Source organism: Aythya ferina (assembly GCF_964211825.1).
Source record: "Aythya ferina genome assembly, contig: HAP1_SCAFFOLD_198, whole genome shotgun sequence".
NCBI classification, from domain to species: domain Eukaryota; kingdom Metazoa; phylum Chordata; class Aves; order Anseriformes; family Anatidae; genus Aythya; species Aythya ferina.
The window spans coordinates 73,312-88,340 of record NW_028181335.1 but is presented as its reverse complement, the minus strand read 5'-3'; the positions used below and the strand labels follow the sequence as shown (position 1 = coordinate 88,340).

Below are 15,029 nucleotides of genomic sequence, written 5' to 3'. Positions count from 1 at the left end.
CTAGTTCCCTCAAAATGAGAGAATTTTTACGCGCTCTCTGTGTCGAAAAGGCAAAAATTCTGATTTTCACTGTCGCTCTAGCTAACTCTCTCACTCCCTCCTCGTGTGTGTATAAACACAGATGTGTGTATGCGTATGCACATCTGTGGATTTAGATGCACTGGTATGTTTTTTGCTGTACAGGTAATAAAGACGGGGAAAGGGTTTTGTGTTTTCTTAATAGGTGAAGAAATCTTGAAGACCAGAGATTGGAACATGCTGAATTTTAAATTAAAAAAAAAAAAAAAAAAGTTAAATTGTCCGGCTGTGGAAGATGGAGCCTCATTTTTGCAGCCACTTTGAATCACGAGTTCATCTCTAAATGCGCTGTTTTTTTTTGTTTTTGTTTTGTTTTGCTTTTTGGTTTTTATTTTTTTGAAGAGCTAACTAACCCTGGCTGCGTCCAGTCTGAGAGAGCATTCAAATGGACTTGCTTCCTCTCTTAGTTATAAGCTGTTTAAAAGCGCATCCTATGTTTGAATTGTGGATGAGAGGTTCCCTTGGCAAAGTGAGGAGGAAAATTCTTCCTACCCCTTTATTATTAATTCACGGATTCAGTCTTGGTTCGGCCTACAGGAGCAGTTAACTGGAAGCCTTTGAAGATCGATAACTTTGCTGAGGTTGTCCAGGTAGGTGAAATCGAAGACCCACAGTGCCTGGAACGTGCTGTTTAATGCGTCCTAACTGTGTTCTAGAGAAGTTATTTGTAGCCATAGTTGATTATTGACTTGCATGTATCATCAGGTGTTTTTTTAAGGAGTGACTCCTTTTTCAGGCTTCCAGATGTGCTCCAGGTCATATTATTGAGGACGTGGAAGAGAACGCTTGCTGACAAAGCTCCTGGCAGCTTTACAGAACTTTAATATTTAGTTAGTTCATGTAACAGCTGATTTCAAGGCTTTGCTCTCTTCCAGAGACTGATAACTGGATTTGATTAACTGAAGAAAGCTGGAAAAATGTTCGTTCCTCATTATTTTTCACTTGTTACTTTCTTTCGGGTTACTTTTAAAAAGAAGATTTCACCGATCACAAGCCAGTAGAAGACTTTCAGCCCAAGCAAGGGTGAAGACAGCTCTCTCCAAGAGCAGAGGAAGTCCCAGTGGAGAGAACCCAAGCTTGTTAGCAGAACTCGTCGGCATGTCTAAACAAGGAGACGACTGCTACTTCTATTTCTATTCTACCTGTACCAAGGTATGGCTGGTTTTCCTTTGCCTTGCTTTTTTTTCCCCTTTTTTTTTCAGGAAGGAGTAGATTAGGAGGAGGAAGCACACTGGTCTTTGGTTAACTTGAGAACCAGACAGATTGTGAATTCAGTTGTAGCAACATGAGGCAGCAGCATGGCCATTTTTGAGGCTGTACTCTATTTTCCTTGTTGGTTTCCTTTTGGTTCCAGGGAGACAAATGTGCCTACCGCCACTGCGAAGCTGCTCTGGGCAATGAGACGGTCTGCAAGCTGTGGCAGGAGGGTCGTTGTTTCAGGAATGTCTGCCGATTCAGACACATGGAAATTGACGTGAGTGCCTAACAATGTGTTCTCAAAATAAATCAACAAAAGCATTTTTCAGTGCCGTAGGTGTACTGATTGTGCTTTTGCAGGATAGATTCGTTTGCTTCAAAATCATACTGGTTTCTGTTACCAAGAGGGGGGGTGGGAGGAAGCAGAGGGAAATAAAATCAATGCCTTAGGTATGTCTTAGCAAGATATTTTTATTTTTTTTTATTAGATGCTGACAGTTTTCTCAAGAGATGCAGAATAGCTGTTAAATAGACTGCTAAAACCTGCTGGAGCAGGGGGGTAATAAACAGGCTGTTCTATCCTCATGGGAGCAGGCTTGATAATGAACTATCAGGTGTCTTCTGACCCACAGTCCTTCAGATAACGCTGTTGTAGCTGCCTGGGGTAGGAAGTGGGGAAAGTTAAAGGTGCAGCAGAACTAAGTGTCCAAGAAGTAGTTCTAGACAGGGTTAGCCTAGGCAATTTCAGATGTTCTTTTTCCCTCTGAATAATCCTAGTATAATCCTAGGTGTATTAGTTTAAGCCACCCTCAACTGATGTCTGAGAGTGCCTGTCTTCTCAAACTGAGTGATGACCAAACTAAATGTGCATAGTGGTTACAGCTTATGCAAACTTTGTGAATATGCCCAGAAATACTACACTTAACTGAGAAACTGACCTTTGGAATGATGTTTCAGCACTGTGTTGTGACAGCTGTCACGATCTGGAGCTGTGCATCTCTTTGCAAGCCTCAGGTGCATGTTATCACGAGCTTTTCTTTCTTTCTGTCTTCAGAAAAAGCGCAGTGAGATTCCTTGCTACTGGGAGAACCAGCCGGGAGGCTGTCAGAAAGCCAACTGTACTTTTCATCATGCAAAGGGACGTTACATCGATGGACAATTCTTACCACCAAGCAAGAGTGAGTTTAGGTCCTTTTTCTTTAAGCGCTGAAGAATTAATTTTGAGTAGTACTTAGTGGGTGCCAATCCTGTAGGGGGCGTCAGGTAACTGTTCATTTGTGAGTGCAGGAAAAGGTCTGCAGTCATAGGTGTACTGCACCGAGTGTACTGCTGGTGTTTGTTTTCTGCTTTCGTGCTCAGCTTCTCTTTGCTTAGTGTGATGTTTGCCTTGCAGTTTGCTTCCTGTTGTTTCCTCTTTTGCTGGGTGGTAGGGAGATGTGGTGTTGTTGGAAGGGAAATCATTGTTCACGGTGTAAGCAGTGATGGGATGGGCAAAAGGAGATGCTGAATTCGTTGTCTGTGCGGGTTATCTGCCTTTGCTACCATCTCTTTGCATTGTGGTCAAAGTTTTAAACTGCCATATTACCGATGATCCTCGTCTTCCTCTAGCTACACTGCCAAGTCCGCCTGAGTGCGCGGACGATGATCTGAAAGTGGCTCAGATGTCACTGCAGCAAAACAAACTTTCTGTCCAGTCAAATCCCTCTCCACAGCTAAGGGGGTGACGAAAGTGGAAAACTCTGAAAATGTCCCAAGCCCTACACACCCTCCAGTTGTAATCAATGCTGCAGATGATGATGAAGATGATGATGGTGAGCATGTTTTGGTTCTTGGAAGGAATTTGTGCTGTAAATGATTGTGTAAATCTTTGGTTCTTGAAGGAATTTGTGCTGTAAATGAATGTGTTAAATCTTTGGTTCTTGAAGGAATTTGTGCTGTAAATGAATGTGTTAAATCTTTGGTTCTTGGAAGGAATCTGTGCTGTAAATGAATGTATAAATCACAGATGACCTGAGGTCTGACTAGCGATAGGGCAGGCAGTCTGGCCAGGTCACTGGTGGCTTTGTCTGGCAGTCAGTGGACAGAACCTGAAACGTTGGAGGAAAGCTTAGAACCACTCCTGGCTTTAGCTGGTCTTTTGTGTAAAGTTCTATGTGAAACTAGGAAGGAAATTTCTTTTTTCTGTCTGAAGAGCAATGTGTTGTGTAGTAGTTAAAGCTGCAGAGAGAATCTAGAGTCCTAGATGTTTTGTCCTAGTGTATTCTACTTAGGAGTTCATCAGGTCAGTGTAGCTGTTTAAAAACAAACAAACAAACAAACAAACAAACAAAAAAAACAAAACAGCAACAAAGTTTTTTATATGAACCATGGGCTGAAGTGTCACTGCATGAGCTACGTAATCATGACCAACCTGGTCTATGCATAACTGAATCGATTTTTCCCCTTCAGACCAACTTTCTGAGGAAGGAGAAGAAACTAAAACTCCCGTCCAGCATCCAGCTGCGGAAGGCAAAAATGGATTACGGGTGATTTCCACTCGGAAAGGCAGTTCTACTACTACTAAACAAGGTATGCCAGCACCTTAGTAGGATAAATCAGAAGAACTTGACAGTTAAGTCAAAAGCAGCGTGGTGTAAAAACACAACAAAATGTAGGGGTGCTGAATGGAGTCGGTTATTTCCATGATCTCATTTCTGCCATTAATACCATCATGTGCCCATTGGGTCAGAAAGGTGAACTCCTTTTCTTTACTTTTGGAGAACAAAACAGGGCCACAGCATGGAGTTTAAATGGCTGCACGTGCAGCCTTGCAACCACTGTTGATAAGCCATATCTAACGATAGAGGGATCTAATATCGTGTAAATGGATTAAAATTAAAACTACATTTTGAACCCTGAAGGATGAAAGGAGGGGCAAAATGCCATTGGTTCTATGGCTCTTTCACTTGTGAGGAGTGTTGACAGGCTTTATTCGAAATACTTCAGAAAGTTCCTGAGCGCTAAGAAGCCTGAGGACCTGTGGTCCTCAGTGAGTGCCTCTAAGCCTGTCTCATGAACTGTTTCCTGTTTTCAGAGGGCAATCTGAATTTTGGAATAAAAACACTTGAGGAAATCAAATGGCAGAAGATGAAGGAAAAAAATAAGAGACACGGTGGTGAGTTAATATTCCCTACTTTCTTATCCTGTTCACGGCAGGTGATGGTGACTGGGAGCTGCTTGAGGGACAGACTTCCATTTTTAGCTGGGGGCATAAAGCAACCTGATTCTCAGCCAGCTGGTATTCTAAATGGGAGTTCAAAGGGCAACCAGAGGCAAATTAGTCACCTCTCTTCTTTACATGCTCTGCTTGCTGTATTTTTGACAGTAACAAATCATTTAAAGTTTTTTGTTCTTTGTGATAGTTTTTTATGTTGGGTAAACTTCCTTACGTTTTGGTTGCTCTGAACAGAAGGTTCTTCAAGATCTTCTCTTCGTCCCGTTGATTCTATGATTTTTCCTGCTCCAGAAGAGGAAAATGTCCGGACAGTGGTGAGAACTGTGACAGTGTCTTCCAAGAAAGGTAATAATGAATGCTTTTGTTTTGATTTCATTACTCCTAAACTGGAGGGTTAAGCAATACTTAAAACAATTCACCCATGTTAGCCTTCTGGTGCTGCCTTCTGTTCAAAACGTGCTTTTATGCTTAAAGTCCCTGGTTGTACTGGAAAGATTTGGTGCTCAGGTTAAGTGCAGAGGCAGGAGAGAAAAAAAAAAGTGTCAGTATGCCAATAGGGGGGTAACTGAAAACCAGAAGAGTAACGAGAAGAGCGAGCTGTAGAAGCCAGTGCTATATAAGAAGCAATTTCTGAAGCATTAAAGAGGCGTACAGTGGCAGGTGTGGACACAGTATGACAGGAGTTTGTGTATAAATTGTTTAGAGCTGTGCAAATGCCTTTTAAAGGGAAAAAAGTGTGGAAGTACTTTTACTCGTAGACATTCACCTTAGAAAGGAATATTTCTCAGCATTTGCACCTAAGAATATTCTGCTTGCTTATGCAGCTTTGTTCTGCACAAAGTATAGGTGTCAAGCAGACTCAGATTCACTCTCTACTATCTCAGCTGGAATTTGAAGCAAGCACTGAGACTATTAATATTTTTTTTCCATGTTAATTATAGTTAAAATATGAGTTTATGTGGTTTAGCTGTCAAAAGAGTGTCTGACTGGGGTTTTTTGGACATGGGCTAACAGGATACTATTTCTGTTGGCTACTGGTTTCTGTGAAATAGAAAAAAAAATTCCCTTTTGTTTTAGGGGAGGAACCTGTGGTTCGAGTAGATCTTGCTGATAGACAAGGAAAACGGAAAGCCTCCGCGGGTGAGAACTTTTTACGAGCTGTTACGTAGGTGCTGCCTTCTATATATGACTGCATTAAAGAGTATTTGTGATGTATGAAAGGAAAATACATTGCAGTGGAGATCTGTGTTGACGGCAGAAATGGCAAAAAAAAAAAAAAAAAATCATTTAGCAGCTGAAAGGCAATTCTATGAAAATATGCTTGAAAAAGAGAAGCTTATTGTTGACTGTTCTCAAACCTTCCTGCAAAGAAAAGTTCTTACAATATTCCTTGTTTTCTCTGAAGATGATGTAAGCAGCCTTCCAGTGAAGCGCAGCCTTGCTGAAAGGCTGGGGAAGAAGGTAGAGGCTCCGGGAAATGCTGACAAAGCACCCAAGAGAGAGACAGGTACTAAACGGGCATCTGGATTGGATTCCTGGGTTTCGTATTTAGTCTTTCTGTTTGTCCTTTTCCAGTGATGTTTCTTTTTGCATGTTGGCTGAGGTCGTAATCACTGGGATTCAAAGTTACCTTTCCTGTCTTGTTTTGAAATGTGAACCTGAAGTTGACATTATGCAGCCTCCCTAATTCGTTCTTTTTCTGTTTTGCAGTTCGAGTTCCCAAGTCTCTGAAGGACAGGCTGGGATTACCTCCTAAGCAGACCAGTACTGAGAGAGGTAACAGCTAGATATTAAATATGCTTTCTCCTCCTTCCTTTCCACGAACTTGGACTGCTTTCATACATCCCTACAAACTAATTTAAACGAAAACAAAGAACTGACGCCTCTTGCTTGAGTGCTGAAGCTCTTCTGACAGCCACTATCAGAACTCTGGCTCTAGGTGTGTGTTTATTTTCTACTTGTGCCTTGTCGAGGTTTTTAGCTGCTTCTGTGAACCGTTACGTACAATTAGAATAGAACCACTGCCAGGAGCAGGAATTTGAAATGCAGTCTGAAAAAGTAATAAAGTAAAGCAGCATTTCTGTGTAGCAGTTCTCTCTGGATAGGGCTGGTCTTCAAAATACAAGTGGCTCAGAGGAGGAGGAGAATGTTGTCCTAAGGATATTGTTCTAAGATGCATTATTGGGAACGCTCAAGATGAGTTTTCCTTAGTGCTCTGACAAATTTTGGAGACTTAAAATATTGCTGGACTCTCTTTAAATGTTGGTGCTTCTCCTCATTTCTTGATGATGACAGGGAAGGCTGCCAAGCCGATGGGAGAGATCCATGTGAAAACACTGGAGGAAATCCGTCGTGAGAAAGCTCTTCAGAGACGCGAAACTCAAGCCAAAGCCGAGGCTGAAGGGCATGGTAAAACTGAAGATTCCAGCGCAGGGGCAAGAGCTGCTCGTGAAGGTCGCATCCAAACTTTCTCTGAAGCCTTGTCCGAAAAAAAGAATAATCGCTTGGTAGAAGAGAAGAAAAAAGCAGGAGAATGCCATAGCAAGAGCAAAATTCAGGGTGAGTCCAAGAAGCAGCTCGCTCTGTCCGGGCCCAGCAAAGGGCAGGCGAAGGAGCCGGCAGGAAAAGTCAAGCCGGAAGGAGAAGTGCGTGTTAAAACCTTGGAAGAAATAAAGCGTGAGAAAGCTCTGCGGATGCAGCAGAGTGAAGGAGATGTGCCAGCTCCCTCAGCACAACCCGGACCTGCCCCAGCAGAGCAGAAATCTGTATGGAGCACAAAACTAACAGGTAATAAGATGCTTTAATGCCTGCCCCAGTGAGGTGCTTCCCATATTGAGCAAGTTCAGTTTGCTCAGGATCTGCTTCATGGATAAATGCTGAATGGCTTGCACATTGTAGCCTTTCTCTCTCTCTCTCTCATGGGACACAAGGAAATAAATGCACAAAGGAAACAAGTACCCAGCTTTCTTTATTTCTGCCGTTGACAAAACTTTTTTTTGTCTTTTTTTAAAGCACCTGAAAAAGAAGAAAAGAAGACAGTGGAATTGAACCGGCCTTTTCCTAAACTTTCCTCTGGACCTGATGTACAGGTGAGTCCTCTGTGAAGACACACATCCATTCGTACAATTTCTGATAATTCTGTCAAGTTTTGTTACTCACCGTGTGCCACCCTCTTGAGTGTGTTCTTACCCTTCAGCACCTGGTAGGAGCTGCAGTGCAGTCTAAATCCTATCGCCAGCAGCATTTCCAGACAGCTCTGTAATCCTCAAACTTGGAATCAGTCTGTCTATACCACAGCAACAAATAAACCCTGTTAGCACCAGCTGAAATCTACACAGTTAACGTGGAGGGAATTCTTTTTGTTCTTACTGACTTGATCTGTCAGACATGAAGGATTTAATACAGAAGGCCAGAGTTCTGTGTTCAAGGAAATCAATCTGTCAGTGGATACTGTATAGGGGAACTTGTATGACTTTCTGCTGCTTAAAAAGAATGTGATAAATAGATGTACAGCAGAACACCCTAGCTGTTTAAAGAAGCTTGCCATAGTGGATATTGCAGATATGTGAGACTGTGTCCGTAGTAAAGCATGGCTCTTGTTACAGGCAGAATTTTATGGAGAAAAAAAAACACAACAGTAACCTGAACAATATTAATATGCTGTTCCACATCAAGACCATTTTGGAGGGATTGCTGATCAGATTTTCTTAACGAAATCTCCACGGATTTTTTTTTTTTTTTTTGTCCTATTCATGCACTCCTTTTCTTTCCTTCTAGCCCACTCAGCAGAGTGGAACTCGTAAATGTCCAGAGAAGAGCTTTGAAGAGAGACAGTGGGAGAAGTGGCAACAGAGAAAACAACAAGAGAAGCTTCGGCAGGAGGAAGCTGCTGTCAAATCTACTGCTGGCTTCTTTAATACTGAACCAGCAGGGAAAGTGGCAGCTCAATTTCAGGGCCAGGAAGCTAAAAGTAAGTGTTGAAGGTTAAGAGTTACTTAGGTTGTCTTCTGAAATACAGACAGAAGATGACAATTCTCATGCTGTAACTCTGGCTGGGTGCATTTTGCCACGCAGTGCTACGAAGCGAAGGGTGTACTTTCTTTTTCTTAGTTTGTTTCTTTTCCTGCCAGCCAGATGTTAGGTAAGGAACGGGAGACTAGAAAATGACACTACAAATGTGGACTTTGTAGAACAACTTAACTGTGGGACATCACTACAAGGGAGAGGAAGCTGGTACAACAGTTGCATACACTCTTGTCCTACTATAACTGCTGCTTTTTCCTTTCCTAGCGGGAGCAGGACTTTAAATATAAAAGCTGTCTATATTTGTGAACCTAGCTTGCACTTAGGATTGCTATGTGTCTGAGGTTTCCCTTGTCCTGGATTATTATTTACTGTAGCTCTTCGGTTTCTTTGTTCCTTTGTATGGATTGTTGGTAGACAGAGTTTCCTATGTGGAAAAGATTCCTGAGAATCCAGGCAATGGCGGTGTAATTGTGCTGGCCAAATGCATTTAAGTGTGTAGAAGGACTGTGGAAATGATTAAGAGAACCTGGATTTTTCCTGAGGCAGAGCAAGACTGTATCAGTTCTCTCTTCCTTTTACTCTAGCCAACTTTATGACACCTGCGAAGCCTTCGCGTGGGAAAGTCACTTTCCCCAAGAAGAAGGCACTGAAACGTAAGGCACCTGGGAGTTATCCCTCTGCCATAGCAGCTGTGGAACTACAGACTGCCTTTGATGCTGACATGATGGGACCTCCAGCCAGAAAAGCAGCCATGGTAAGGCCAGGGGCTAATGCAGCGATGGATCCCTTGTTAAATTTCTACCCTCCTCTATTTGAAAAGGTGGAAAACTCAAACGTTCTGCAGGCCTTCTGTTTCCTTTGAAATCCAGTAGCTGTCTCCAGGATGCTTGTAGAACCCTTCTGTATTTATGAGATGAATGGCACTCTTTAACCGGTACTCTGATGCTGTGATTTCTCTGGTGTGGGGGATTTTGTCCATTAATGCCATGTTCTTAAAAGACACAAGATCATGAGTAACCTCCAGGTGAATGTGAACTTTCTTCAGGAGCACCTTGGTTTTGTATTTTGGCCACGGCTCCGCAATGCCAGAGGAGAAGCAGTGTGGAGGAAAAAGCTATTAAGGAATCTTTTACCCATGTGTCATAAATACTGTTTTGCTGCTTTCTAGGGTGTTTCAGACGTGCCGGAGCACGTCCCAGCCATCAGACTTGAAGAAAATCCCCCAAACAGGTGACAACCCCAACTTGTTCTTTTTCTTAATCAGTGTATATCCCCAGGGAAACATAAGTTCTGTCACATGTGGGAAAAAATGAGGGTTCTGAGATAATTAAAGCCCAAATCCATCAAAGGAATAAGTCACCTGAAACCACTTTCTAGCAGCTAGCAGGATTGCTTAATTAGGCTTTCTTGAAATGCTGCAAGTCAGCACAGCTTTCCGGTGACTTCTTGGGTTGTCTGAATACCTGAACGAGGATGAGGTGAAGTTCTACTTCCTCGTGAGGTGATAGATGATGAGTAGTGTCCTCTGCCTTTTGGTCCTCAAGAATGCCACCTCAACTCCAGGTGCCCTGGCTTCACAGATAAACCCCCAGACTGAAAAATGTACCTGGTAACGCATCGGGCTCTAAATGTAGCCCTGGGTTGATTGATAACAATCCCTGTGTAAGATTGAAGCGTAGGAGGGCTTGCCTACAGTTTTAAGAGCCGGTTTGCAGGAAAGGGATTTCCCGTTAAGAAATGGCATATCCTGATTGTTCTTTCTTGCTCTCCCAAGACCTGAAGTGCGTCTTGGAAGCCCGGAAAGATTTGAGGAGCAGATGGAGATGGATCTCGAGACCTCGACCTCAGCTTCTTCCCAGCTAGAAGAGGCACGGACACGCCGGCTGAGTTCCACAGGGAACGCGCCCTTATCTGCGGATGAAGATTTTGAGAAGCTACTTTGGGAAATCTCAGGAGGCAGACTGGAAGCCGAAATCGACTTAGACCCAGGGAAGGACGAGGATGACCTCCTCCTTGAACTCTCCGAGATGATTGACAGTTGAACTGCATAGTCCTATGGTAGAATTAAAAAAAAAAAAAAAAATTAAAACTGTTCTTCTTGTTAGATACCCTGAGGTGATCCTTTTTCTAACTGAGGCTTTGCAATGAGACTTAAAGCACGGTCCGAAGTGGTAGAAATTGGCAGGATCTGCACTCAGTTGTCCTAAATTTCCCTGCTGGTCAGAGTTAAGGTCTTGTGCATCCGTTCTCTTACCTTCGATATTGAGAGGACAAAGCACTTCTTTTGGCACAGAAAGATCTCCATTGGCACGCCATGGTGGCTACAAATCGATCTTCTGATGGAGCGATGCTCTGAAGGCTTAAACGTAAAGCTTCTTCCTTCCTCCGCCCTTGGCACAACTCGATGTTGGGCACATTGTGAAGCTTCGGTGTTCTGATTTCTCGGACAGTTGATAGCCAAATCCTGGAGTTACTATGTCAACTCTTGACTTTTACTCGTGTATGCCATTGTTTTGACTGTACCCGTGTCAGATGATGAAGCTGTAGGGGTGGGAGGGAGCAGAATCGTTATTGCAGTGTGTTGTGGACCAAACTTGCTGCCAGGAGTGGGGGTGGGGGTCAGCCCACCCAGCCTTCCTTTCAATTATCAGGGAGGATCAAATGGTGAAAAGCAGCAGCTCTGCCATGCGGCTCCGCTACCCCCACTCCCTTCTCTTGTGCTGTACCAAAGTTCCCCCAGGCTTTGGTTGGTGCTTTTTGCTGGTGTGAGGACTCCGGGGCGAGCAGTCGGGACTCTGCCGCAGTTACGGGGTCGATGAAAGGTTGTTTAAGTGCCTCTTGGTTTTAAAACTTGCTCCCCTGAGCTGCTGGCTCTGCTGCCTGCTACAGCAAATGTTCGGGTGCCATCAGCATCGCGCTTGGGCATGGGCACTGACTCTGCGGAGGACAAAGCTGAGATTTGGGTGTATTGTGTACCCTGCCACCAGCCATCGTTTTTTTTCCCCTAGCAGATCAATTTTGAATTATTTTCCGAACTTTTCGCGGCACGGTAGGCTCTTCCCGCTGTGATTTGTGAAGCTGTGGGGGCCCTCAGGCATTTGCTGCTGGCAGAGGAAAAGCGCTTGTCGAATTTGTTGTAAATACTTAATGTTTGGACAAAACCACGCGTCTCTGTCTGTGTGTGTGTGTGTGTGTGTGTGTGCTGTGACGCCCCGGCCCCACCAGGGAAAACCTCCGCGGACGAAACTGCTGCTGGAGCTCACGCAGGCCTTCATCGTGCCAAAGGACTTCACGGGGACTTCTGCCAGCTCAGTAATGGGGGAGAAAAAGCAAAATCAGGAGGAGGAGAGCTCAGAGACTGCACCCACCTGCCCTCGCTTTCCCTTCACCCCAAGAAGCCCTGTTCTACCATCAGCCTTCGCCTCTTCTGCCTGCGGTGCTGGGAGCAGGAGCGGCGAGGTGGCGGCAGCCACGGCGTACCGCGAGCAGGACCAGAAGGTGCAGAAGGTGATGGTGCAGCCCATCGTATCCTTCCTGCGGCTGGGGGGTGCCGGGGAGGTGGGTGGGGGGCGGCTCGGACCTCAGGGGGCTCGGCCCGGGCCTTGAGGCCTTGTCGCGGGGCCCTGAGGCCTCGCTGTGGGGTTTGGGGCCTTGTCCCGAGCCCGGAACTGTCGTCCCCGTGCTGAGCCCTTAACGCAGCGCCCCAGAACCTCATCTTCCGCTACCTGCAGAACGTGAGTACCGCGGGGAGGGGGCAGGGATGGGGATTTGGGGGGTGTGGGGGGAGTGGGGAGGGTCTGGGGATTCCCCTCGGTGAGTTTTCAGCTCCTGGCCGTGTCCCGGGACGGGTTTGTGGGGGATGGAGAGCTGTGCAGCGTGCTGGTGGGCACAAGGAGCCTGGCGTTTCCCCCTCGTGTAGCCGGGCGTGCAGGGGTGTTCCCTTGTGACTGGAAACGTGTTCTTTACCAAACGTGTAGTATTCACCCGATGGTATAACGCTCAAATGTCAGATTGCTCATTGAAACTGCCCCTGAGAGTTGCTCCTCGGAGCGTTTGGGAGCTGTCGTGGCTGTGGCTAGCAGGTATTTCTGAACACATGAGAGAACAAAAGTGCTCAGTGTTTGTGGCCCGACTTACTCTCCTCCTTCGTTCTGCAGAGGTCGAGGATCCAGGTGTGGCTCTATGAGCAGGTGAACATGCGGATAGAAGGCTGCATCATCGTGAGTATCCGCACGTCCCCATGTTTCATCTTTCATTTTGCCTCATTCACAATCGTGTTTTTTGGTCAAGAAAAGTTATCACAAGGAAAAAAAGATTTGTACTTCTCTGCCCTTCCCCTCGCCCTGCCCTTCCCTCCTGCTCCTGAGCCCTTCCTCAGGCCTTGCTGGGCCCTCTGTCCGGCTGTCTGTCCGTCCATCCGACCCTCTGGCCATCTGTCCCACCACCCTGCCCCGTCCCTGCCCTCTCCCTAAGGAAGGAAAGAGTCCCCGGGCTGCCTTCTTGGGGGGAGGGGGGGAAGTGGGGAGGTTCTGCTGAGAAAAAAATGAAAGATTTCCCCCTTAACGGGCACCTTGCGAGTTCTTTCGAGTTCCAACCTTCTGCCTTCCTTCCGTAGCAGTGCCTCTAAGGGGTGCGCTGTAAGGCAGCCTTCATCTGGCGCGTTGCTCCTCCGTTCCCCCAAGGAACTGCCTTCAGGATCTGACTAACTCTGGATGCACCCGGTTGTCGCCTTAATTTCTCCTTTAGCTTGCCGAAAACAAGCCGGTTGGGTGACCTTTTGCGTTTCTCGCTTAAAATTTGGATCGAGGAGGTCTGTGTTTCCTTACGCTGATGTCCACGCTGAAGGTGCAGAAGGGTTCCGTGCTGTTGCTTGGGTCAGCCTTGTTGCCAGGTTCAGAATGTTTAGCCTACCGGTGCTTCGGTGCTGTTGGGCTGCACTCAGAGTGTGAGCTCTGGGCGTTATTTCTCAAATACTGCGTTATTTGAGCGTACAGACCCGAGATATTCTGCGGAGAGGTGATTTAAGGCACGTCAGAACCACCGCTGCGGCGTGTGCCAGCGTCGGACGCCCGTTCGAGTGATCGGGCGGAGCAGGTGAGTTGAATTTGGTGCTGGGTGGCGAGGTGGTGTTGGGGGAAGAGCTAGGCTAAGGAGAGCTTCCTCTTGCTCTGCCCCTTCCCATCTCAAATGGCCGCTTCCTGGGGAGATGGGTTCGTTGGGAGGTAAACTACAACGTTACAGTGAGGATGAGGAATCATCTTTAGTCCCGTAGGTATTTGCTGCCAGGCCGCAGCGTTGATTTCAGAAATTGTATTTAAAAAAGGGAAAAGAAAGGAAAGATGTATTCTTTAACATACTCTCTTTTCTCGGAGAGTAGATGGAGGAGCTTCAGCAGTGCCCTTCCTCCGGAAACGATTCCCAGTGTCTGCTCAGACACTGAGGAGGAAAATGGAGGAGAGCCACCCGATAGAAATAAAGGAAAGAAGGGGTCATGGATTAAGGGAAAAGCACTACTTAAAAAATTGGTGCTCTCTAAAAACGGGTTAAGGGTTTGGGACCTGCAGGTGCTGCCTACAGCTGTGTGCGTTGCAGTCGTGCCTGTTGCCACTGAGCAAAACGGGGAGAGCTGCTTTGTCGAACGCGGCGTGTTAAAGCACGTGCCACTGCCTGGAAGAAAAGCACGGACTTCCCTCGTGTGGGCCTTCTTCCCTAGCGATCTGTGGTTTACCTGATGGTTTCCCATAAGCTGAGAATGTTTAAAAGAAAAACAAACAAACAAACAAACAAACAAAAAAAAACACCAACGTTGAGAGTGGTGAGGCAGATCCTCACCTGGGGACTCAGAATCAGCGGTGACATCACCATGCGAAGCTTTGTGTGCGCTTCGGGTCGGGGCTGCTGCGAGCCTCGCAGCGGGGAGGGAGAGCGGATCCGGGGTGCCTCTGTGTCAGCCCTCTGCCCTGGTGGCTTCGTGAGCACTGAGAGTTTGACTCCTGTGTTCCCAGCTTTCGCTTCCGCACCTGCGGTGTGGCAGAGCCAGCGAGCTGCTTGCTCAGCTGGAGGAGGAAGAGGAGTGACCTCAACATTGCCGAGGTAAAGCACAATTATTGAAAAGATTTGGCAAAGATGTGGGTTGTACCAGCGCGGCTGCTGCAGCTGCAGCAGATCCTGGAGCATTGGAGAAGATAGAGAGGGGTTTCTTCATGAAAAGAATGCTGTTAAAAGTGTTTTCATGCCAGAAATTAGGATAAACGCCTCTGTTGTTTGACATCCTCTATTGAGCTGGCACATTGGCATTACAGCGTACCTGGCACGCTGTTTGTATTAAAAAAAAAAAAAAGGTATTTTATTCAGGGCAGGCCAGAAACCTGCCTTGGCACTTGCACATCGCAGCAATGCTTACAGACCCTGCATCCTGGCCTGGCAGCCAGGATCTAAATCCGATGGTGCTGTTGGTAAACTGAAGCTCAGGAAGCGCTTCTGGGTTTTTCTGTCCTTCCATGTGAATTTTTAC

General features: G+C 46.0%; 1 pseudogene across 1 annotated transcript; it reads left to right on the top strand.

Annotated features, from left to right (window-relative positions):
• Positions 1-210: 210 nt before the first annotated feature.
• LOC311428936 (zinc finger CCCH domain-containing protein 11A-like) lies at positions 211-10,584 on the top strand (annotated as a pseudogene). The gene is made up of 16 exons: positions 211-668; positions 1,056-1,230; positions 1,433-1,552; positions 2,330-2,453; positions 2,884-3,086; positions 3,724-3,843; positions 4,349-4,689; positions 4,768-4,834; positions 5,567-5,629; positions 5,895-5,996; positions 6,200-6,265; positions 6,785-7,233; positions 8,384-8,459; positions 9,100-9,269; positions 9,684-9,745; positions 10,290-10,584. The product of its transcript is annotated as a zinc finger CCCH domain-containing protein 11A-like (transcript).
• The last annotated feature ends 4,445 nt before the right edge of the window (positions 10,585-15,029 follow it).